We start from the raw sequence: 23,423 nt of genomic DNA, 5'->3' as shown, positions 1-23,423 counted from the left end.
TCACCACTACATCATATCAATACCGTATTGTACGCATTGATGTGCAAGCCTTTTCTTGCAGAAAATGGCACTATAGCATAATGCATGTTCTTCTGCGGGGAAACATGTGAGTAGTGGTGGACCGTGGTGATACTTTTTTTATACGGAGGTCATTCTGTGAATGTTGCTGTAGCAGAATTTCATGACTCTGTCATAATAATGTCTTGCCTTTCAGATATTTCAGATTTCTCCACCCTCGATCATATTATTTGAGAAATGTAGCCATGCGCTGGCGCGCCAGGTGCGTGTCGCAGATGTTTTTGTTAATTCTGTGTTAATAATGGTTTATAATCATGGGTTATCGTGATAAGGTTGTCAGGCATCATACCGTAAAAGTCCGTAAATAAGTACCTGCCCGAAAGAAATACCCCCTTCATTCTTTTGGCTCTGTCTGTTGAAGTCAAGTCAAGCCCGATAAACATACTGCCCGAAATAAGTACCGGTACGATGCGCACATGCAGCATGTAGCATGTACATCTACATGAAAATGACTTCTCCACTACACACAAGTCAGGTCCGAAAGTTAGTTCGTAACCGAAAGTCAGTACCCGCCCGAAAGTTAGTACGGGTGTGGTCACTAAATTCGAAAGTAAATACGTACCTATTTACGGACTTTTACGGTAATGCACTGAAATCGTAATCCTGTTGATGTCGATACAACTTTTGGAAGTAGTTCAATGACTTCAAACTGTTAGTCCACGATTTTCTAAAACAACACAGCAAAGGAGGAACAATAAACATGTATTAAAATGTAAACAAATACATTGCTGAGTCCGACACCTCGTTCCAACAACTACACTGATCCTGAGGATAAAAGGGGCAAGGCTATGGTTGGAGGTACTGAGAGATAAAGAAGGCGCTCCATGATAATAAAATCTTACACATCTTTTGGTGGGTATGAATGATATCCAGTCGAACCTCTTCAGGACGAACACCAAGGGATCGATGGTATTTATTCTGTGAGTTTGTCTTAAGGGGGCAGCCTACCCATAAATTTCAGATGGCATTCAATTGACCGTAACTTTGGTGTTTCTCAGTGGACTTCAGTGAAATTTTGACCACACACTTCTGCCACTATGCTGGCCCTCAGGACATGATTTACAAGTTCTTGCGCCTCACTGACAGGCTTTCCAGGCCGGAAAAAATCAAATTTCCGGCATAGTGCCACGGCGTGCGAGCCACCCAGGAGCCAAACAAATGCATTTACATATTTTTTCACATTTTCGTGCCCATTCTGTCCGTGCGCGGGACCCAAACCTAAAACAAGTCCAGAAGCAGCCATGGGTGGTGGGGTAGGGCCCCTCAACGTGGCTCTGGAATCTGTCACAACGGAACGAGTGGGCGTTCTCTCGCGGACTCCCACAGACCCAAGTCAATTTTTGAATTTTTTTAGGTTTAGCACGTGCTACGAGGTCGTACCTTTGATACAACATCCAGTGCTGGGACCTCCACAGCAAGCCATTTCCACAGCGCTGCACACCAAATCCAGGATGCCCTCGGAAACCGGCAAAGACTGCCACTCACGTTTCACTACTGCCTAGTACTGAATCCTACCTGACTTCTTGACACGACTCAAACTTGCCAAAGTCACTAAATCAACGTCAACTACAATAATCAAGCCACATATCTGCAACGTCACGAGGGTGCTGGCAAAAGTCCTGCTGCACGGCGGCGGGCTTCGCCCGCCGCCCTGCAGCCCAATACGTGGTTTTTTAACGTGATTTTTTGGACTTTTTTGGACTTGGGGCAAAATTCTGCACACTTTCGCGTGTTTCCATAATACGACAAGTTGCGCACGGTCTGCTCACATTCAAATACAGTGCTGCCAACAAATGACAGCATGCAACAAAAAAATCTTTCCTTGCAAGGGCACATTTTCGGCCATAACTCTTGAACGGCTGGTCAGATAGGGACACAATATTCAGAGAATTTGCAGCTATCCATGCTCTTTCAACTGACGTAGCACTCAATATGAATTTACAAATTCGATTTTTCAGCGAATTTTTGGGTAGTCTGCCACCATACCCTACATGTATTTTATAACCAGTGAATACAATTATTTCACCAATAGACATACGAATAGAATTCTTCTACAGCGAAAGATTCTAAGCCACAGCGACTCATTGACTCGTCTCCTATGAAACAAATAAGTCACTAGAGAGGTTCTGCAAAACGAAAATGCGTACAAACTTTCGCTCTACATCATGAAGTGCTAAACTTCGCACGAACTTTCACAACTTTGGACGCGAAACTTGCAGGGAAAGCGAAATGAACTGTCGTAGGAAATTTCGTGAGATCGGGGTCATGGCGTAAGTGCACTTGGCCCGCGCAAACTACGAAAATGTGCAGAACGCAAAGTTCGTGCAAAAATTCGTACACACTTTCGCAAGGACTGTCGCAAAACTTCGTTCGAATTTTCGTTTTGCAGAACCTCTTTTATACTGAACCTTTCTTTAGCAACTGAGGCGGTGTTTACATGAGGCGTTTCAACTAGGGCCGAAACGATTGCCCATTTTGCCTTAACGATTAACCAATAACACTAACGATCGATTTATTGGTTTTACCGATTTTCCCAACAAGTTTTATACGTGTCATGTTGGACATCAGTATACAGCAAAAACAATTAAATTTGTTCAACTATATACAGGTACGTATGGGTGAAAGATCCACACAGGCCCCAAAAAGACCAAAATGAAATTTGCAACGTAATATGAGCAGTATTCCTCTGCCATTAAACATCAACTATCAGTCGTCTGTCATCTACAATGGAGAAGGGTCGACTGGAATCGACAATCCAGTCGATGATCGACTCCGTCAACATGCCTGAGCGCCTGCTGTTGCACGTTCGCAAGTTATCTGTGCCGAAGAACGACGTGACGGGCTTCATTCCAGCACTGTTCGTCGCATTGTCACTGCGCTCAACATTGCTGGTAGTCGCCGTTGCTGTCGACTGGGTTGCTGATCCTTTCCCTACCGCAGCGGCGTACTGGTCTTTATGAGCAGAAAGCAGGTGCTGGAACAAGTTGGTTGTGCCGCTTTGACGGACGAACTCGCGGCTGCACGAATTGCATCTCGCTACGCTATCAGCTTCCTCGAAATATGCTCACGCTGGCGATCTCTTGGTCAGACTAACTTTCGCTTTTCCAGGCGGCAGCATTGTCACTGCTCTCCTCGCCAAAAAAATCAAAACTAACTAAGTTTTTGACAAGAACTGAACAAATTAGAAGGACGGCAGCCACACTCACAGTTTCGCTACAACCTAACCGAAATGAAGCTTTCCGGTTGTTACATTTTCTGGCTACGCTGACTAGTGCAGTGAATGTAGTGACCATGTACGACTACCCAAAAAGGATCAAGCGCGCAATGATTGTACGGACCTACGGCTTCATGCACGTCTACTTCGACGTTCATGTACTTGTGTGCATGATGCCATGCATGGTCTGCATGCACTGACGTCATGACCGCTCTCGCACTGTACAGTCATAATCGTTATCGATCATAACGATTATCGATTTCATCCATAACGAGTGATATACGAGTAATCGGTATAATCGTTTCGGCCCTAGTTTCAACCCGGGTTGAGTTCGACCCGGGTCAGATTTCAAACCGCCATGTGCATAAAATGAATGGCGCGTTTACATGATGCATTGCGCTTGACCCAGGTTGAAATTTCGCCCCGGGTTGATTTCAACCCTCCCCCCAAGAGGAGGGTTGAAATCAACCCGGGTCAAGAAAATCGTACAAACATACTTCTGTGCGTATCTCGCGCCAGGTTTGAACGGCACTGCAGATGCAAATTTCGCGCGAACGGATTCACGTGACCATACAGGACTGTAGAAGTGGACTTTTGGCGGCATATCAGTATTTGACCCGGGTTAACAGTCTTCATGTAAACGCTCACCTCTTTTGTCTATCGTACAGACTTTCAACCCGGGCTGAACTCGACCCGGGTTGAAATTTCTCATGTAAACACAGCCTGAAACAGCAACAGAGAAAGTACGACACATGTACTGCACATTCTTGGAGGTACTACAGGTACTACAAACAGATTGCAGATCGTAATCAGTCTTGCTTTGGCGGCACGAAACTCTATTTGGGGTGCGCAATCTCGGCGGTACTCACAAATCAAACAGCCCTAGCCCAAACTCGAGTAAACAAACTCGGTCAATGAGTCCTTGAACCTTTCCCTCCAGATCGGGAACTGCCAACGATAGTAATTATGCCACTGACCAGTGCCTTACTTGTAACGTACCAATGTGCAATGAATGAGTATTTCGACAACACATCTAACATAAGCCTTACCATCAAGAAGGTGAACTCGCGTTCTTCGCACTGTAGACAAGGACAAAGAGATAAAAATGGATCTAAATCAGAATAAAATCAGCACACGTTTCCGTAAATGAAAGGGTGAGCATAAGCAAATGAATCGAAGGAAACCAGTCAACTCAGAGATCACCTGTCATCGAGTATTCCGTAAAAGGAGGCCTCGGCAGCGGAAAAGCTAAATTTAGAAAAGAGATCCTGTCAGCTTTTCCATTATTTATTGTATTTCGCCCCAAATCAGCACACTTTTCGTAAATGAAAGAGTCAACACAAGCAAATGAATCAAAGGAAACTGGTCAACTCATCTGTCATTGAGTAATATTCCGCGAAAGGAGGTCTCAGCAGCGCCGAAACGAAATAAGCCAGGCCAGGAGACGAAATATCCGAAACAGCTCATGCAACAAGCAGTCCAAAGAAGGAAGTTCCTCGCGCATGCACATATCCGAACACGGATCCGCGGACTGCACTGCATGCAACACCTACCGGTCCCCATCCCGGCTGTTCGTCGGTGGCGAGACCATTCTCTCCTGTGAAGGAACTACACAAGGCGATCCGCTCGCAATGGCGATGTATGCGTTGGGCACCGTGCCTCTCATCCGTCGTGCTGCCTCTAGCAAAGCCGTACAAGCGTGGTTCGCAGATGATTCCACAGCAGCAAGCACTCTCACCAGGCTTCATAAGTGGTGGTCCATCCTGGAAGAAGAAGGTCCATCCTATGGATACTACATCAACGCCAAAAAGTCGATACTTTTGGTGAAGCCCGAGTGCTTAGATCGATCCAGGGAAATCTTCCAGGACTCCAGCATAGACATCCGGTCGGATGGGTGTCGCCACCTAGGTGCCGTCCTCGGATCACCAACATTCTGTTCGGCATATGTGTCAGGCAAGGTGGATGAGTGGTGTCGCGAAGTGGATGTTCTGGCTGAGTTCGCCCGCACCCAACCACAAGCGGCATTTGCTGCCTTCGGCCAGGGAGTTCGCCATAAGTGGTCCTTTGTCGCCCGGACAGTGCCAAATACGGCCGACCTGCTCGCACCCTTGGAGGAAAGAATCCGTAGCAAATTCATCCCTGCCATCATCAACCGCGTCCCGCCAGGAGACATCGAGCGTGCCATGCTGGCCGTACCGTGCAGGGACGGAGGGCTGGGGATCGTCAACCCATCCTCCCTTGCCTCCCAGTTCCAGGACTCTATGCATATTACCAAGTCTCTCGTGCAGAAGATCCTCCAGCAAGATCAGTCAGCAGAAGGCGTCCCAGCTGCCACCATCGCAGCGAAGGCAGAGATTGTTTCCCAGTCCCGGCGCCTGGCGAAGGAAGCTGTTGCCTCGGTCATTGCCACCTCCACCAGCACCACAGAGCGCACCCTGAATCTTGCTGCTGAAAAGGGCGCCTCCAGCTGGTTGACCTGTCGGCCCCTTCGTCAGTATGGTTTCAACCTACACAAGCAGGCGTTCTGGGACGCTCTCTGCCTACGGTATGGTTGGACCCCTCCAGGCCTGCCAACAGAATGTGTGTGCGGCAAAGCGTTTTCACCGGAACACGCGCTGTCTTGCCCAACTGGTGGCTACCCCGCCATGCGGCATAATGACCTTCGGGATCTCACCGCATCTCTTCTGCGTGAAGTGGCCCATGATAGCCAGGTCGAGCCACATCTCCAGCCGCTAACCGGTGAGACCTTCCGTCACCGCTCCGCCATCTCCGAGGATGGTGCCCGCCTGGATGTGGGCGCATCGGGTGTCTGGGGTGGACGTTTCGAGCGGGCACTACTGGACATCCGGGTATTCAACCCGCACGCCCGCTCCAACCGCCAACAGTCCATCACGGCCACCTACCGGAAGCATGAGGCCGAGAAAAGGCGCGCGTACGAAGAACGCGTCCGGGAAGTTGAACACGCGTCTTTTTGTCCCATTGTGTTCAGCGCTTCCGGCGGCTACGGCAAGTCCGCCTCCGCTTTTTTCAAGCGTGTCGCCTCTATGCTCGCCGACAAGAGAAAGGAGCCCTTCTCCTCACTTCTTGCCTTTATTAGGTCAAGGGTTTCCTTTTCTCTTGTTCGTGCCTCCAATGCCAGCCTCCGTGGTAACCGCAGGCCACGGTCTCAAGATGCCCGCCAGAGAGTCATTGACTCTGATGCTTCTGTGGTCCTTGCTGCTGCAGAGTGCTTTCGGTAACTATCCGTGGTGTGTTTGGCTACTGTTCTGCTTCATTCCCCCCCCCCCTTTTTCATGATTTTGCATGTTATCTTTTTCTCGGATTCCGGTTTTCCACTCTGTTATGTTCGAATCCATAGTCTGTCTGTACATGATTTGTACGCAACTTCTCATTGTTTTTTTGTTTTTGTTTTTTTTACCAGGCGTGGGCCATCCCCTGATCATAGGTGCCAAAAACAATCTCTGCCAAAAAAAAAAAAAAAAAAAAAAAAAAGTACCTGCCGTGCAAGTGTAGTATCCCTGCCCGACCAATACGGAAGCAGTACGAAACTAATACGGAGCTTTGCCTGATGTATTTAGAAAAGCGATCCTGTCAGCTTTTCTATTATTGTGTTCACATGGCAAGAAAAACGACACCGCTATGCTACGTAAGTTTCTACGTAAGGTGCTCGGTATTTCACTTAGGCTACGTAAGTCTCTACGTAAGGTGCTCGGTATTAGATCTACCAATGCAACGGGTGGTAGCCGCGTGCTGTGAACGTGCACTGCAGACATTGTGTTGCAGTGCAGTTCGTGTTTGGATGTGCATGCGCGAGGAACTTTCTCCTTTGGAACTGCTTCTTGTATGAGCTGTTTCGGATATTTCGTCTCCTGGCCTGGCTTATTTCGTTTCGGCGCTGCTGAGACCTCCTTTCGCGGAATATTACTCAATGACAGGTAAGTTGACCAGTTCCCTTTGATTCATTTGCTTGTGTTGACTCTTTCATTTACGAAAAGTGTGCTGATTTTGGGCGGAATGCAATAAATAATGGAAAAGCTGACAGGATCTCTTTTCTAAATTTAGCTTTTCCGCTGCCGAGGCCTCCTTTTACGGAATACTCGATGACAGGTGATCTCTAAGTTGACCGGTTTCCTTCGATTCATTTGCTTATGCTCACCCTTTCATTTACGGAAACGTGTGCAGATTTTATTCGGATTTAGATCCATTTTTATCTCTTTGCCCTTGTCTACAGTGTGCGAAGAACGCGAGTTCACCTTCTTGACGGTAAGGCTTATGTTAGATGTGTTGTCGAAGTACTCATATTCATTGTACATTGGTACGTACGTTACAAGTAAGGCACTGGTCAGTGGCATACTATCGTTGGCAGTTCCCAATCTGGAGGGAAAGGTTCAAGGACCCATTGACCGAGTTTGCATAATAAATTCGCATATCAGGGAAAATCTCCATTGTGGAGAGGTTCAGTAAACTTTTTTGCTTCATACGAAACAAGCCAATGGGTGCAGTCTCGTCTCGTGAAGATCTCGTACTTGTATGATTGGATTTGTTTACTCGAGTCTGGGCTGTTTGATTTATTATTTGTGAGTACCGCCGAGATTGCACTGCCCCAAATAAAGTTTCGTGGCGCCAAAGCAAGAATTACGATCTGCAATCTGTTTGTTGTATCTGCAAGAATGTGCTGTACATGTATCGTACTTTCTCTGTTGCTGTTTCAGTTGCCGTCATGTTGCTAAAGAAACGTTCAGTAGAGAGGTTCTGCAAAACGAAAATTCGAACGAAGTTTCGCGACAGTCCTTGCGAAAGTGTGTACGAATTTTTGCACGAACTTTGCGTTCTGCACATTTTCGTAGTTTGCGCGGGCCAAGCGCACGTACGCCATGACCCGATCTCACGAAAGTGTGTACGACAGTTCATTTCGCGTCCCCTGCAAGTTTCGCGTCCACAGTCCGTGCGCCAAGGGGTACTCAAGGGCTGATTTTATTTGCAACCGCGGGAAACGAAGTCACCAAGACGCCTTCATTTGAGGCTTTTGGAATTGGAGAATTTATTGAATTTAGGTATGGCTCTCGTCCCTTCTAGAGAACTAACCAAGACCCTGTGGGGGCAGAAGGAGACTTCTTTGGCTCCGTGAATACACTAGCTATGCGGTGGTCTAGTTAGTTTGAGTGTGTGGTTCGTATTCAAAGTGTTCCAAGCCGCAGTTCACTCGAAGGTCATCGTGGATACGTCTGCACTTGAAAATCAAGGCTGGAAAGGACTGCCTGGTGTGTCCGAACGGTATGTTTTGCACTGAAGGCGTTTTTTGTATGAATTGTTGAAAGTGTCTACTTGTTCGAAATGCAAAAGACATGGTCGTAGATCCTTGGCCCACAACACCCCACTAAATAAACTATGACCTGTCGTGAAATTATGTGAAATTGATCAACACAATCATCCACAAATTATCCTATGCCAAAGTACTCCAAATGCAAATAATGGCATCCCTTTACCTAGGTCATGTTTGTAGGGCCTTATGCCACATCTTTGCATGATTTCCTCATGCAAATCGTGTGCCTAGCTTCGAAAACACATTGCGCTAAGTGCCGAATATATACCTGTGAATCAGAACAACAGCACTCACTATTGCTTTCATGAGTGGTAATGGTCAGCTGAAAGGAAACTTCTATCCATCAACTCATAAGTAAAGTAATGACTAATCTCCTTGCTGCGCATGTGGTTCGTTCGTATTTACATGTACCGTAAAGTACCGCCAGAGCGCCCCACCATCTCGTCCTTTCGGGGTCGTATTGTGGGGGTGGTCTCCTGTCTGTAGGTTATACGACACGAACTTTGTACACATATTGCACGTTCTGCAGACAATCTGTGCCTTCGAGCGGACACGAGCTCCACACAAAAACCTGCTTAGTGTGACCTTAGTACACTAAGTTGCTCACACCGTACGAACTTCGTTGCACTCTGCCATACGATTTTCCTTTCCCTGGCTGTATTATATAAATCTGTCGCAGCAAAATCAAGGTGGGGCGCTCTCGCAGTACTTTACGGTATGTGCGCCTCTCTGTGTTCGGTGAATGATTTTGAATATTTGCGCACGACTTCAGGATAGTGCACATTTTATGCATGTACCTGCATATGTAATCCTTTTATGATTTAAAAATTAGGAGCCGTGCTTCTCATCACCGTGGACAAGTAAATGTCGGCCAATTACGGAGCGTTTGGAGATTTGCACAAGTACAGTTGCGTGTTGATTATGCGGCAGCCGCGGAATAAAATGAATATTCTGGACGACTGAAGCTACAAAGCCATCTTGTGTTAACTTAACAGATAAAAAAGACAGTACTTCGAAGTACCTGTATTTATCACTAGTATTACCCTGAGACAGTCGTGCTCATCTCTAGAGACTGGCTTGTATTTAACTCTACGTAATGGCAACTTTCATGATGCTGACTGTCTACATTTACTTGAAGTAGGACTATAAATACTAAATATAAGGTTTATAAGCTGTCAGTGCGGTGCTGTTGGATACCCGACATGCCATGTGACTGACCGCCAGATACTAGTAAACAATATGCGATTGTACCGGTCACAGTGTAGCTGGGTTTTCACGAAAATTTGAAACTTATACGATTGTGAGAAAAGTTCAGAAACCACACTTACACATACACACACACACACACACACACACACATGCGCGCACGCGCGCGCGTGCACACACACACACCTGTCCTGTTCTGTTGAGCCACTACCACAACTTAGCACAAGGATCGCATCGGCCCCAAAGGGGCAGTAGAGCGAAAGTAAGAGGTGTTGGCTTGGAGTTCACCTATCTCTACCGTGAACGCAACCTCGATCAAAAGTCATGCCAAACGGATTTATCTACCACGCGCGCGCGTGCGCGTATACAAAACGGAGGAAGGATTAATTTACTTACTCTCCCTGTATGATGTTTCTGTTGTATTCGTGAACAATGTCATTGATGTTTTTCCATGCATGTTTTTGAATACTAGTATGCGAGCATAACTTCCAACATCAAGCACATTCTTGCTTCTCATCTGCTTTTTTAAGTTTATGTTGGGCAGTAGCGTTTGTTTTACCGGCTGCGTTTGTTGGTGCTTGCAGGTCATTGGCATGCTGTCTGTTTCACAGAAGCTCGTGTAACAGGTTCACCGTACAGCTATGAATGCAATGTAGCGTGTTGAAGCCACTTCGGTATGACGTGATGCCTAATTTCCTGGTTGTACCAAAATTGCGAGTATGCAAGTGATCGTCAAGCCTGCCCCTGTACAGTAGCCGTCTTGCCTTGTTACGCCTGGTTCTGACTCTGCGTTCTCGTATACTCCATGCAATGTTACAAGGAATACTGCTCCCTTCTCAAGCAATTCATTGGCAACAAAACGCTCGGCTATGCCCTGTAACTTTGCTGTGCGGTTTGTGCTTTGTCAATGTTGTGTACCAGTTCATGATCTGTGCTTGCTGGTCTGTTTGTTTTCTCTCGCACAATTGAGGCGCTGTAGCACAGTGTACAGTGTCGATCATCCTGCCCAGGCTCTGATTTCACGTACCACAGTACGGTTTCTCTTGTTGCTCACTGTAATGTGCATGATACAAGCTCCTTGGTACTCCATCATCACCTGGTGCTGTTGCTGCCATTGTTTGACCCTGCTGATATCCTTCTCGCAATGCCCGAACGTTGTTCCAACAAATGCACAACTCGCTCTTAGTTGTCCCATTCGGTTTGGTCTCGTTCCAGTCTTTCGAATTGAGTGAGTGCGTAAACTTGTATGAAGTGGTGAAGCAAAGCCGTGCGCCGGCAAACATTCAATGTCCGGGTGTAATGACGCACCAAGGTCCCGGGACTTGCGTCCAATTCCTGAGTGATTTTTGTGTGCCTAGCCTCTAGGTATCATACCATATTTGTTTTGTTCAACCGTTTTGGATGCCCACTGCAATACCATTCACTGTATTATGTGTGTATGTTATCCAAGAAATCTCTCATATTTTTGGGTGGACAAACCTCGCCATAAGTCAGTAACCTGGCATTTTGCACTAACAGAACTCCTAGGATATCAGCGCCGTCTCAGTACCTGGGGACAGTTGTAAAGAAAAAGAAAAAATATCCTTGGCCCACAATGCCCCACTAAATAATCCGAAGGGTGTCGCGAAGACGACAATTTCCTTACCTTTCTTTCGTGGACGAAAAAAGACACTTCGCTTCGTCCGTTGCGCATGAAACGAAATATGAGGGTAGTGTTTATCAATTAGAATAGGTATCATGCACGAAGGAATGGCGAAAAGGTACTATGCTCGAGCGCTGGTCGTCGTCTTGTTTGTCAATTTTGAGTCCCATTGAGAATTTTCTTCTCCAGACCTCTCAAATTTCCCGCGGTTGCAAATAAAAGTGCAACTTCTAGACGACTTTTTTGAATTTGGCGCACGGACTGTCCAAAGTTGCGAATTCGTGCGAAGTTTCGCACTTCATGACGTAGAACGAAAGTTTGTACGCATTTTCGGTTTGCGGAACCTCTCTAGTGTCGTAGTGACTCATTTCTTTCATACGAGACGAGTCAATGAGTTGGTGTGGCTTAGAATCTTTCGCTGTAGAAGAAATCTATTTTGTATGTCTATTGGAGAAATAATTGTATTCACTGGTTATAAATAGGTTAAGACAAACTACACAGAATAAATACCATCGGTCCCTTGGTGTTCGTCCTAAAGAGGTTAGACTGGATATCATTCATACTCACCAAAAGATGTGTAATATTTTATTATTATGGAGTGCCTTGTTTATCTCTCAGTACCTCCAACCATAGCCTTGCCCCTTTTATCCTCAGGATCAGTGTAGTTGTTGGAACGAGGTGTCGGACTCAGCAATGTATTTGTTTACATTTTAATACATGTTTATTGTTCCTCCTTTGCTGTGTTGTTTTAGAAAATCGTGGACTAACAGTTTGAAGTCATTGAACTACTTCCAAAAGTTTTATCGACATCAACAGGATTACGATTTCAGTGCAATATGATGCAAGATGACCTTATCACGATAACCCATGATTATAAACCATTATAAACACAGAATCAACAAAAACATGTACGACACGCACCTGGTTACATTTCTCAAATAAATCTGATCGAGGGTGGGGAAATCTGAAATATCTGAAAGGCAAGACAATTTGATAGAGTCATACTACAGCAACATGCACAGAATGACCTCCGTATAAAAAAAAAGTATCACCACGGTCCACCACTACTCACATGTTTCCCCGCAGAAGAACATGCTAGTGCCATTTTCTGAAGGAAAGGCTTGCACATCAATGCGTATAATACGGTATTGATATGATGTGAAGGGCCTGAAGGCCATCATTTAGGACATTCCATTGATTGGTGACAGAAAAAACAAAAGAAATTATAGCAATAAAAACTGCTTTATGGCAGTTTTCTAAAAAAAGTTATTTTGTTCTAGTCCATGGACCCCGTCTAAAAAGTAAGAAATTAACGAAATGTGATAGCCGAAAATTAAAATTTCACACAAAACCTCACAATAATCACACACAGAATGAAAAGCTACATGTACATGTAGAAGACCTTTTCCCCTCGTGATCCTCTTTCCTATGCATGAATGACATGCATGTTGCCAATTGTTGGTGCAGTACAAGTTTAGTGTTGAAAGCAGCATTTCAAGTGTTGTGATTATTGTGAGGTTTTGTGTGAAATTTTAATTTTCGGCTATCACATTTCGTTAATATTTTAGTGTATCTCCGTATGTAAGCGTACGGCGGCTGCTGCATAAAAGCGGCTGCGCATTTCTGTTTTGATGAAGATTAGATTAGATAGCAACGAAAGCTAACTCGAAGATGAGATTTTGATAATAACGAGCTATTCAACCTCCAGGTGTGCACCGGAGAGAAAGTCAGTTATTTTGCCGCTACTTCTTTCACTAATAATTATATTTCAGGTGTGTACCTGAAAGAAGTAGAATAAAAGTAATTATTGTTGATTTCACCGCGCCTACCACTCGGCTACCCATTACATTGGTGGCAGCGGTGGGATTCGAACCCACGCCTCCGGAGAGACTGGAGAGAAGAAGGATTCAACCTCTAGGTGAGCACCGGAGAGAAAGTCAGTTATTTTGCCGCTTCTTCTTTCACTAACAATTATATCTCAGGTGTGTACCTGAAAGTAGAATAAAAGTAATTCTTGTTGATTTCACCGCGCCTACCACTCGGCTACCCATTACATTGGTGGCAGCGGTGGGATCGGCTACCCATTACATTGGTGGCAGCGGTGTAGTATTAAATAAAACAACGTGATTCGACCCCAGACCCCCATGGCTCAACCCGCTGCAGCTCCGTGCGACGAATTAAGATGAGAATCATGTTTCTTGCCTTCCTGGGCTTTGCCCTGCTTATTAGCCTGCAGCACAGTCAGGGTGCTAGCATAGATCACCCTTCTCTTCGCACGGCACACACTGGAGACTCCAATGGCGATTCCAAACGACCCGCCACCGACATGTATACTACCGGTGGTGATAGCGAAGCTGATGAGGACGACGACATGCAGGCTGCTGACCAAGACAAGGAGGGTATTCCCCAAGACCAGCAGCGTTTGATTTTCGCCGGCACGCAGTCGGAAGCAGGAGCCCACTCTTCACTTGGAACTTCGTCTCCGTGGTGGGATGCAGATTTTCGTCAACACTATTCCTGGCTAGACCATCACTCTTTACGTCGCGCAAAGTGATGCTATCGACAATGTGAAGACCACGCTTCAAGACGAGGAGGGAGGTCATTTGTCTGACGCCGAGCTAGCCGCTCTGGGTGACCGGCTCAACTAAGATGAAGATAAAACCTGGCTTGCTCTCCGCAGTAGCTCCAGCCGCCGCGGTGGTTACTAACGCTGATTCCAGGTATGGCATTTTCTTTCCTCTCTTCCTTCAGTCTCCCTGTTCTTTTCAGTCTTCCTTTATGCGAGTGTGTGAATCCAGTTTAGTTTGGTAGGCGTCTGATCATGGTGAGCAACGGTTTACCCAGCTAACGTGGGACAATGTGTGTGACAACGCCCCTTATAGTTATAGTGTATTCAGTTAGGTTTTTTGAACTGCGATGTTCCTGGCGGGTTGTGCCAGCGTTGTGCAGCAAGAGTGCTGTAGTTGTTCAGGTCCTATTTGGAGGACAGTTCTTTCCCCTTTTGACCCCGTGAGATCGTGTGAACCTGGTGTGCTTGTATTTCTACTTTATGATTTGTTATCAGTTCATTTCTTCTGTCTACTCTAAACGTTATCATTTCCGATATAATTTGCCATCTTCCGGTTGACGCTGTTGTTCGTAACTCCTCACTAATTTTTTGAAAATCACGAGGGCGTGATTATCTGTAGGAAGGGAGGGTGTAGTATCCCTGCCCGACCAATACGGAAGCAGTACGAAACAAATACGGAGCTTTGCCTGATGTATTTAGAAAAGCGATCCTGTCAGCTTTTCTATTATTGTGTTCACATGGCAGAAAAAACGACATCGCTATGCTACGTAAGTTTCTACGTAAGGTGCTCGGTATTTCACTTAGGCTACGTAAGTCTCTACGTAAGGTGCTCGGTATTAGATCTACCAACGCGTGGTAGCCGTGTGCTGTGCACGTGCACGGCAGACATTGTGTTCAGTGCATGCAGTCCGCGGATCCGTGTTCGGATGTGCATGCGCGAGGAACTTCCTTCTTTGGAACTGCTTCTTGCATGAGCTGTTTCGGATATTTCGTCTCATGGCCTGGCTTATTTCGTTTCGGCGCTGCTGAGACCTCCTTTCGCGGAATATTACTCAATTACAGGTGAGTTGACCAGTTGCCTTTGATTCATTTGCTTGTGTTGACTCTTTCATTCAGGAAAAGTGTGCTGATTTTGGGGCGGAATGCAATAAATAATGGAAAAGTGGACAGGATCTCTTCTCTAAATTTTGCTTTTCTGCTGCCGAGCTGCGAGGCCTTCTTTTACGGAATACTCGATGACAGGTGATCTCTAAGTTGACCGGTTTCCTTCGATTCATTTGCTTATGTTCACCTTTCATTTACGGAAACGTGTGCTGATTTGATTCGGATTTAGATCCATTTTTATCTCTTTGCCCTTGTCTACAGTGTGCGAAGAACGCGAGTTCAACTTCTTGACGGTAAGGCTTATGTTAGATGTGTTGTCGAAATACTCATAATCATTGTACATTGGTAAGTTACAAGTAAGGCACTGGTCAGTGGTATACTATCGTTGGCAGTTCCCAATCTGGAGGGAGAGGTTCAAGTACCAATTGACCGAGTTTGCAAAATAAATTCGCATATCAGGGGAAATCTCTATTGTGAAGAGGTTCAGTAACTTGTTTGTTTCATACGAAACAAGCCAATGGATGCAGTCTCGTCTCGTGAAAATCTCGTACTTGTATGATTGGATTTGTTTACTCAAGTCTGGGCTGTTTGATTTGTGAGTACGGCCGAGATTGCACTGCCCTAAATAAAGTTTCGTGCCGCCAAAGCAAGAATTACGATCTGCAATCTGTTTGTAGTACCTGTAATAGGGCCGAAACGATTGCCCATTTTGCCTTAACGATTAACCAATAACACTAACGATCGATTTATTGGTTTTACCGATTTTCCCAACAAGTTTTATACGTGTCATGTTGGACATCAGTATACAGCAAAAACAATTAAATTTGTTCAACTATATACAGGTACGTATGGGTGAAAGATCCACACAGGCCCCAAAAAGACCAAAATGAAATTTGCAACGTAATATGAGCAGTGTTCCTCTGCCATTAAACATCAACGATCAGTCGTCTGTCATCTACAATGGAGAAGGGTCGACTGGAATCGACAATCCAGTCGATGATCGACTCCGTCAACATGCCTGAGCGCCTGCTGTTGCACGTTCGCAAGTTATCTGTGCCGAAGAACGACGTGACGGGCTTCATTCCAGCACTGTTCGTCGCATTGTCACTGCGCTCAACATTGCTGGTAGTCGCCGTTGCTGTCGACTGGGTTGCTGATCCTTTCCCTACCGCAGCGGCGTACTGGTCTTTATGAGCAGAAAGCAGGTGCTGGAACAAGTTGGTTGTGCCGCTTTGACGGACGAACTCGCGGCTGCACGAATTGCATCTCGCTACGCTATCAGCTTCCTCGAAATATGCTCACGCTGGCGATCTCTTGGTCAGACTAACTTTCGCTTTTCCAGGCGGCAGCATTGTCACTGCTCTCCTCGCCAAAAAAATCAAAACTAACTAAGTTTTTGACAAGAACTGAACAAATTAGAAGGACGGCAGCCACACTCACAGTTTCGCTACAACCTAACAGAAATGAAGCTTTCCGGTTGTTACATTTTCTGGCTACGCTGACTAGTGCAGTGAATGTAGTGACCATGTACGACTACCCAAAAAGGATCAAGCGCGCAATGATTGTACGGACCTACGGCTTCATGCACGTCTACTTCGACGTTCATGTACTTGTGTGCATGATGCCATGCATGGTCTGCATGCACTGACGTCATGACCGCTCTCGCACTGTACAGTCATAATCGTTATCGATCATAACGATTATCGATTTCATCCATAACGAGTGATATACGAGTAATCGGTATAATCGTTTCGGCCCTAACCTGTAAGAATGTGGAGTACATGTATTGTACGCCAAATTGGGCGTCTGTTATCCAATCCTTTAGAAACTATATGAGAGTAATTGTGGAGCGATCCTGAGCGATATTCCGAAAACTATTCTCAAAAAGTTCCAGCCAAATTTGAAATATTTCAAAAACCCTACGCGTCTATAGTTTTGAAATGCACTGTAGAATCTTTCGCTGTAGAAGAAATCTATTCGTATGTCTATTGGAGATATAATAATTGTAGTCTCTGGTTATAAAATAGGTTAAGCTCACAGAGAAAATACCATCGGTCCCTTGGTGTTCGTCCTAAAGAGGTTCGACTGGATATCATTCATACTCACCAAAAGATGTGTAAGATTGTATTATTGTGGAGTGCCTTGTTTATCTCTCAGTACCTCCAACCATAGCCTTGCCCCTTTTCTCCTCAGGATCAGTGTAGTTGTTGGAACGATGTTTTGGACTCAGCAATGTATTCGTTTACATTTTAATACAATGTCATGTTTATTGTTCATCCTTTGCTGTGTTGTTTTAGACAATCGTGGACTAACAGTTTGAAGTCATTGAACTACTTCCAAAAGTTGTATCGACATCAACAGGATTACGATTTCAGTTTCAATATGATGCTGGACGACCTTATCACGATAACCCATGACTATAAACCATTATAAACACAGAATCAACAAAAACATCTGTGACACGCACCTGGCGCATGGCTACATTTCTCAAATAAATCTGATTGAGGGTGGAGTAATCTGAAAGGCAAGACAATTTTATGACAGAGTCATGAAATTCTGCAACATGCACAGAATGACCTCCGTATAAAAAAGTATCACCACCACTGCTCACATGTTTCCCCGCAGAAGAACATGCATTATGCTAGTGCCATTTTCTGCAAGAAAAGGCTTCCACATCAATGCGTATAATATGGTATCAAGAGTGCATTATGGACTCTTGATGGTATTGATATGATGTGAAGGCCATCATTTACATATTGATATAGGGCATTCCATTGATTGGTGACAGAAAAAAAACAAAAGAAATTATAGCAATAAAAACTGCTTTATGGCAGTTTTCTAAAAAAAGTTATTGTGTTCTAGTCCATGGACCCCGTCTAAAAAGTAAGAAATTAACGAAATGTGATAGCTGAAAATTAAAATTTCACACAAAACCTCACAATAATCACACACAGAATGAAAAGCTGCATGCAGAAGACCTTTTCCCCTAGTGATTCTCTTTCCTATGCATGCATGTTGCCAATTGTTGGTGCAGTACGAGGCGTCCCACAAGGCTCCGTGCTCGGCCCACTGCTATTTTGCATTTACACCCGTGATGCACCACAGTGCTTCCAACATGGATTGAATCAACTTTATGCCGATGATATCACACTCTATATCAGGCACAAGTCCATCCAGACCATCACAACCCAGCTGAGTGCTGACCTTGCCGCTCTGGATCGCTACCTAGATCAGAAGGGACTGGTGTTGAACCCGTCCAAGACTCAGTTTGTCCTGCTCAGGCGACCGGGCAAGGAGCTGCCACCTGGCACCGCAGTCAACTGCCGGGGCACTTCCATAGCCCCATCTGCTTACGCTTGGTACTTAGGAATACTGGTTGACGAACATCTGTCTTTCTCAACCCAAGTGGATGCAGTATGTGCAACTGTCAATAGGAAGGTCGGAGCATTTGTCCATGCAAAGCAGAATATCAGCATTTTTGGCAAACGACTTTTCTATTTATCGATCATTCAGTCCACATTTGAGTTTGGCAGCACTGCATATATTCATTGCTTATCACAAACCCTATATGACAAGCTTCTTACTGCCAGCCGCGTAGCATTAAAGAGAATATTTTCGTTGGATAGAATGACTCCCACCACTCTTCTATACAGTCATACTAACTTGTACGCCCTTGAGAAACGCCTCAACTTCAAAACCTATGTATTTGTTTACCGCTGCCTGAATGGACTTGCTAGTCCTCTTCTGCGAGACCGCTTTACCTTGCGCGCCCATGGTGCTCGCACTGCAGCCACCACCCGTGGCCAAGTCTCTGCTGCTCTTGTTCTGCCCCCCGCTAACACCCGATATGGCTTTAGTGCAATTTCTTATTTGGGCGCTGCCAGGTGGAATACACTTCCACCGGCTTGCCGCATGTCTAGTTCACCAGCTGAATTTCGCTCATCCATCAAATTATACCTAGGGTTCCCTGTAAAAAGGCGCTGACGCCTGTTGGGAATTCCCTAGTAAAAGAAGAATAAATAATAATAATAAATAATAATAGTACAAGTTTAGTGTTAAAAGCAGCATTTCAAGTGTTGTGATTATTGTGAGGTTTTGTGTGAAATTTTAATTTTCAGCTATCACATTTCGTTAATTTCTTACTTTTTAGACGGGGTCCATGGACTAGAACACAATAACTTTTTTTAGAAAACTGCCATAAAGCAGTTTTTATTGCTATAATATTTAGTGTATCTCCGTATGTAAGCGTACGGCGGCTGCTGCATAAAAGCGGCTGCGCATTTCTGTTTTGATGAAGATTAGATTAGATAGCAACGAAAGCTAACTCGAAGATGAGATTTTGATAATAACGAGCTATTCAACCTCCAGGTGTGCACCGGAGAGAAAGTCAGTTATTTTGCCGCTTCTTCTTTCACTAATAATTATATTTCAGGTGTGTACCTGAAAGAAGTAGAATAAAAGTAATTATTGTTGATTTCACCGCGCCTACCACTCGGCTACCCATTACACAAGTGCACAGCACGCGGCTACCACGTGTTGGTAGATCTAATACCGAGCACCTTACGTAGAGACTTACGTAGCCTAAGTGAAATACCGAGCACCTTACGTAGAAACTTACGTAGCATAGCGATGTCGTTTTTCTTGCCATGTGAACACAACGCTTTTCTAACTACCGGCTGATACATGACCGAACGGCGCCAGCCGTGAGAAGTGTATAGGCTGACCTCTCGCCACCAATCGAACCCACTGATATAATTATATATCTACAGTCAACTTCGCTTATAACGACACTCGGCGGGGCATCAGAAAGGTGTACTTATTCGCGAAGTGTCGTTATACCCGAAGTCTCATTATTATGTATTACAGTGGGATGGGACTTTGGTCTGGGCATGGAAAAGCTGTCGTTATTCGCGAATTGTCGTTATATCCGAAGTCGTTATTAGCGAAGTTGACTGTACATATACACGAGCAATGGTTTGAGCCCAAAGAAGGACAACTTCACAACGGGCACACTTTCTGAGGGTAATATTTTCTATGTATATCAGCATTAGAACACCATCGATACGACAAATAACCAGCAGAAAGACTTCAAATTGTACTACAAATACAGCAGCTGTATAAACATAAATAATTGAACAGAAAACTATGTAACTGGATGCCACCAAAAACAGTAAAGCAACCCAAATAGTATGCGCATACACTTATACATGAAGGAAGGCTATGTTGCCACCATACACTGGCTACGCACACGGACATAATTCTGGAGAGCTCAGCATCAGCGTGCGGACACCCACACACACACACACACACACACACACATCTGCATGCACGCGCGCACACCCACACATGCGCATGCAAACGCGCGCGCGCACACACACATACACACCCACATACACACATGCGCATACACGCATGCACAAACACACACACACCTGTCCTGTACTGTCCAGCCACTGCCACAAGGGTTGCGTGGGCATCGGAGAGAGAATAGGAGAACGCAGTCTCATAGACACACACGCGCGCGCGCACACACGCACACACACACACACACACACACACATGTACACATGTACAAAACAAGTGCAAGTACACACGTGGTAGCTTACTACAAGAGAATCACACAAGTTCACATGTGGGCATGAACTGTGTTCACAGTGGGTCATACTGTCTTGGGCATACGAGGGAGGAGGAGGAGAGCAGACACAATGCGCTTCGACATGCTAGCACATGCACCGGTTTCGGACAGTGGCAGAACGTGACGGGGAGAGTGAGAGAGAAAGAGAGAGAAAGAGAGAGAGAGAGAGAGAGAGAGAGAGAGCACCAGCGTTCCAGCTCAAGCTCCAAATTTCTAGTTGGTACTCCTGGTCACAGGAAACAGAGAGCACGGCTCAGGCAGTGCCGAGGAAGTGCTTGTACTTGGTGCAGTGTCGTGAGCAGGATAAACTTCCAACATCTCTACGCAGTGTAGCTGTTCAGGCTCACACGAAGACTCAGAAACCGGAATATACTTTACATGATGATTGAAAGTCCAGCAGCACAACAAAACTTCCAAGGACTGGTTTGGCGCTAGCTTCCGTCTCATTGGCGTGTGCTCAGCCAGTTTTGGAAAAAATGAGTATACGTTCATTCCTCGTTCAACCTGCAATAAACTGGAGACAACACAAACCAACAAGACGACGATGGTTGTCATCCCCTCATGTGTTCACCACCGCAGTGCTACCATTCATTTTCCTGCTCCAAATGCACTACAAGGCTGCATGGTACAGTAAACTTGGCTAATAACGACTGCGGATGTAACGACTGCGGATATAACGACTGCGGATATAACGACTGCGGATATAACGACTGCGGATATAACGACAATTCGCGAAGAATGACAGAATTTCCATGCCCAGAGCAAAGTCCCATCCCACTGTAGTACATAATATAATGAGACTTCGGGTATAACGACACTTCGCGAATAAGGACACCTTTGTGATGCCCCGCCGAGTGTCATTATAAACGAAGTTGACTGTATATCATTAGCCCTACCGTTGTTCTATACGTACCCGTTGTGCCGATCGAGCCTGAGCCCTCCACTCGACTCCACGATCCAATGACATTCGGTCATCATGGCCAAATTCAAGTCACTCAAGTGTTGAGAAGTGTCTACGTTGTCACACGCAGCATGTGTCGACATACAAAAATATGTGTACGATAGAGAAAGAACTACTGAAGAGCAACCAACTGGTTTCAGCATTCTCCTTCAAAGGATAGGACGGTGGCAGAGGACCAAAGCCGGACAATAGTTAGAAATTCTCAGCGTTGAATTTCTACAGGCTGTAGATACCTGGAAAAGCTCGATTTCCCGCCACGGAAAATAAAAAAAGTCTTGATTTGGGGTGCTGGCGCTTCGCCTGATTATTTCTCCAATAGAGACACGAATAGATTTCTTCTACAGCGAAAGATTCTAAGCCAGACCAAACCATTGACTCGTCTTGTATGAAACAAATGAGTTACCAGTTACTGAACCTTTCTTTAGCAACATAACAACAACAGAGAAAATACGATACATGTACACCCTAGTAAAATAAAAGTTAATAATAATAATACAAAAAATGTTTTATCTGCGCATGCATCTACGCAAGATTCACCACCAGCCAATTAGGACATGTGTCAAAGTATTGAACGTTTGAACGAAGAAGAGACCAATACGGAAACCACCGAAACTGACATCTGGACAATCGAGCCCCGGACGAGTCACCAGAAGTCAATTGAGGAGACGAATTGATGACGAATCAAAAGAACCAATACTGGAAGTGACAACAACGGTTAATGTGAAGAAACGAGGTAGACCACGGAAGCAGGACAGACTGGACGTGGAGCAGCACACTGATCTCGACCGAGGCAAACGGAATTGCAGGGACGCAGGGCGTAATGGGAGAGATTCGCAAGCGGCAATATCGGAGGTGACAACGGCCAAGTCGTCGGGTCAGGGAAACGGTACCTCGGCAATCAAGTGTCACCTGTCGGGCAGTGCTAGTTGTCGTGAGTGGTATTCCGATGATGTATTCTCTGTATTGTCGCGTGGTAGGTCTTTGTTACATCTTGCCGTGTTGGAAGCTTTGTACATACGTAAGTTAGACCCTGAGCTTTGTGTTCAGAAGGAGAATGTGTTGTCTTTGCAGTTGTTTGGCACTGTTCGTCGTGAAGGTGCGAAATAGATCTCTTGATATTTCTCTCTTTTTCTTGTCACTACGTTTTTGTCACTTATTGGATTTGTATGCTGTTTTCTTGATTCTTCACATCTATTTTTTCGTGTCACTTCTACACATAATTGGAGTGATATGTTTCTGAACTTATTTTCCTTATAGTTGTAGTCTTTTAGCTTATTTCCATCATTCCCTGTAGTATTTTGACAAGAAGGGAACGAAAACGTTCAATACTTTGACACATGTCCTAATTGGCTGGTGGTGAATCTTGCGTAGATGCATGCGTAGATAATACATTTTTTGTAATATTTTCTGCCTCTGTCCTGCTTTCAAATAATAATAATAATAATAATACGAAGTAGTGGTTGCGACTTCGGCGATGATTTGTCAGAAAGGTTTGCTCCCCACACCGGAGCTCGCGCTATTCCGCCGACTTTACTTGACACTTGACTTGTCTCACCGTCCAGGAGCGACACTGACTCACGCTGCTATCTGGTGTTCACGAGGTGTTTGTCGCGCTGGAAGCGGAGCGTCTCTGTAAGTTTGTATCCCTGGTGATGTTTGTGCCTGGACAGCACTATATAAGTGGTGCTCTT

General features: G+C 45.3%; 1 protein-coding gene and 1 long non-coding RNA gene across 2 annotated transcripts in view; one reads left to right on the top strand and one right to left on the bottom strand.

Annotated features, from left to right (window-relative positions):
* Window positions 1–23,423, bottom strand: part of LOC135821325 (uncharacterized) — a 246,864-nt gene that overhangs the window by 106,206 nt on the left and 117,235 nt on the right. The window lies entirely within an intron of this gene.
* On the top strand, window positions 8,237–11,108 carry LOC135821320 (uncharacterized). Its single transcript, XR_010554330.1, has 2 exons — window positions 8,237–8,566; window positions 10,406–11,108. It is a non-coding gene; the product is annotated as an uncharacterized LOC135821320 (long non-coding RNA).

This window comes from Sycon ciliatum, chromosome 7, assembly GCF_964019385.1.
Source record: "Sycon ciliatum chromosome 7, ocSycCili1.1, whole genome shotgun sequence".
Classification (NCBI taxonomy): Eukaryota; Metazoa; Porifera; class Calcarea; order Leucosolenida; family Sycettidae; genus Sycon; species Sycon ciliatum.
This window is presented reverse-complemented; position numbering and strand designations above follow the sequence as displayed.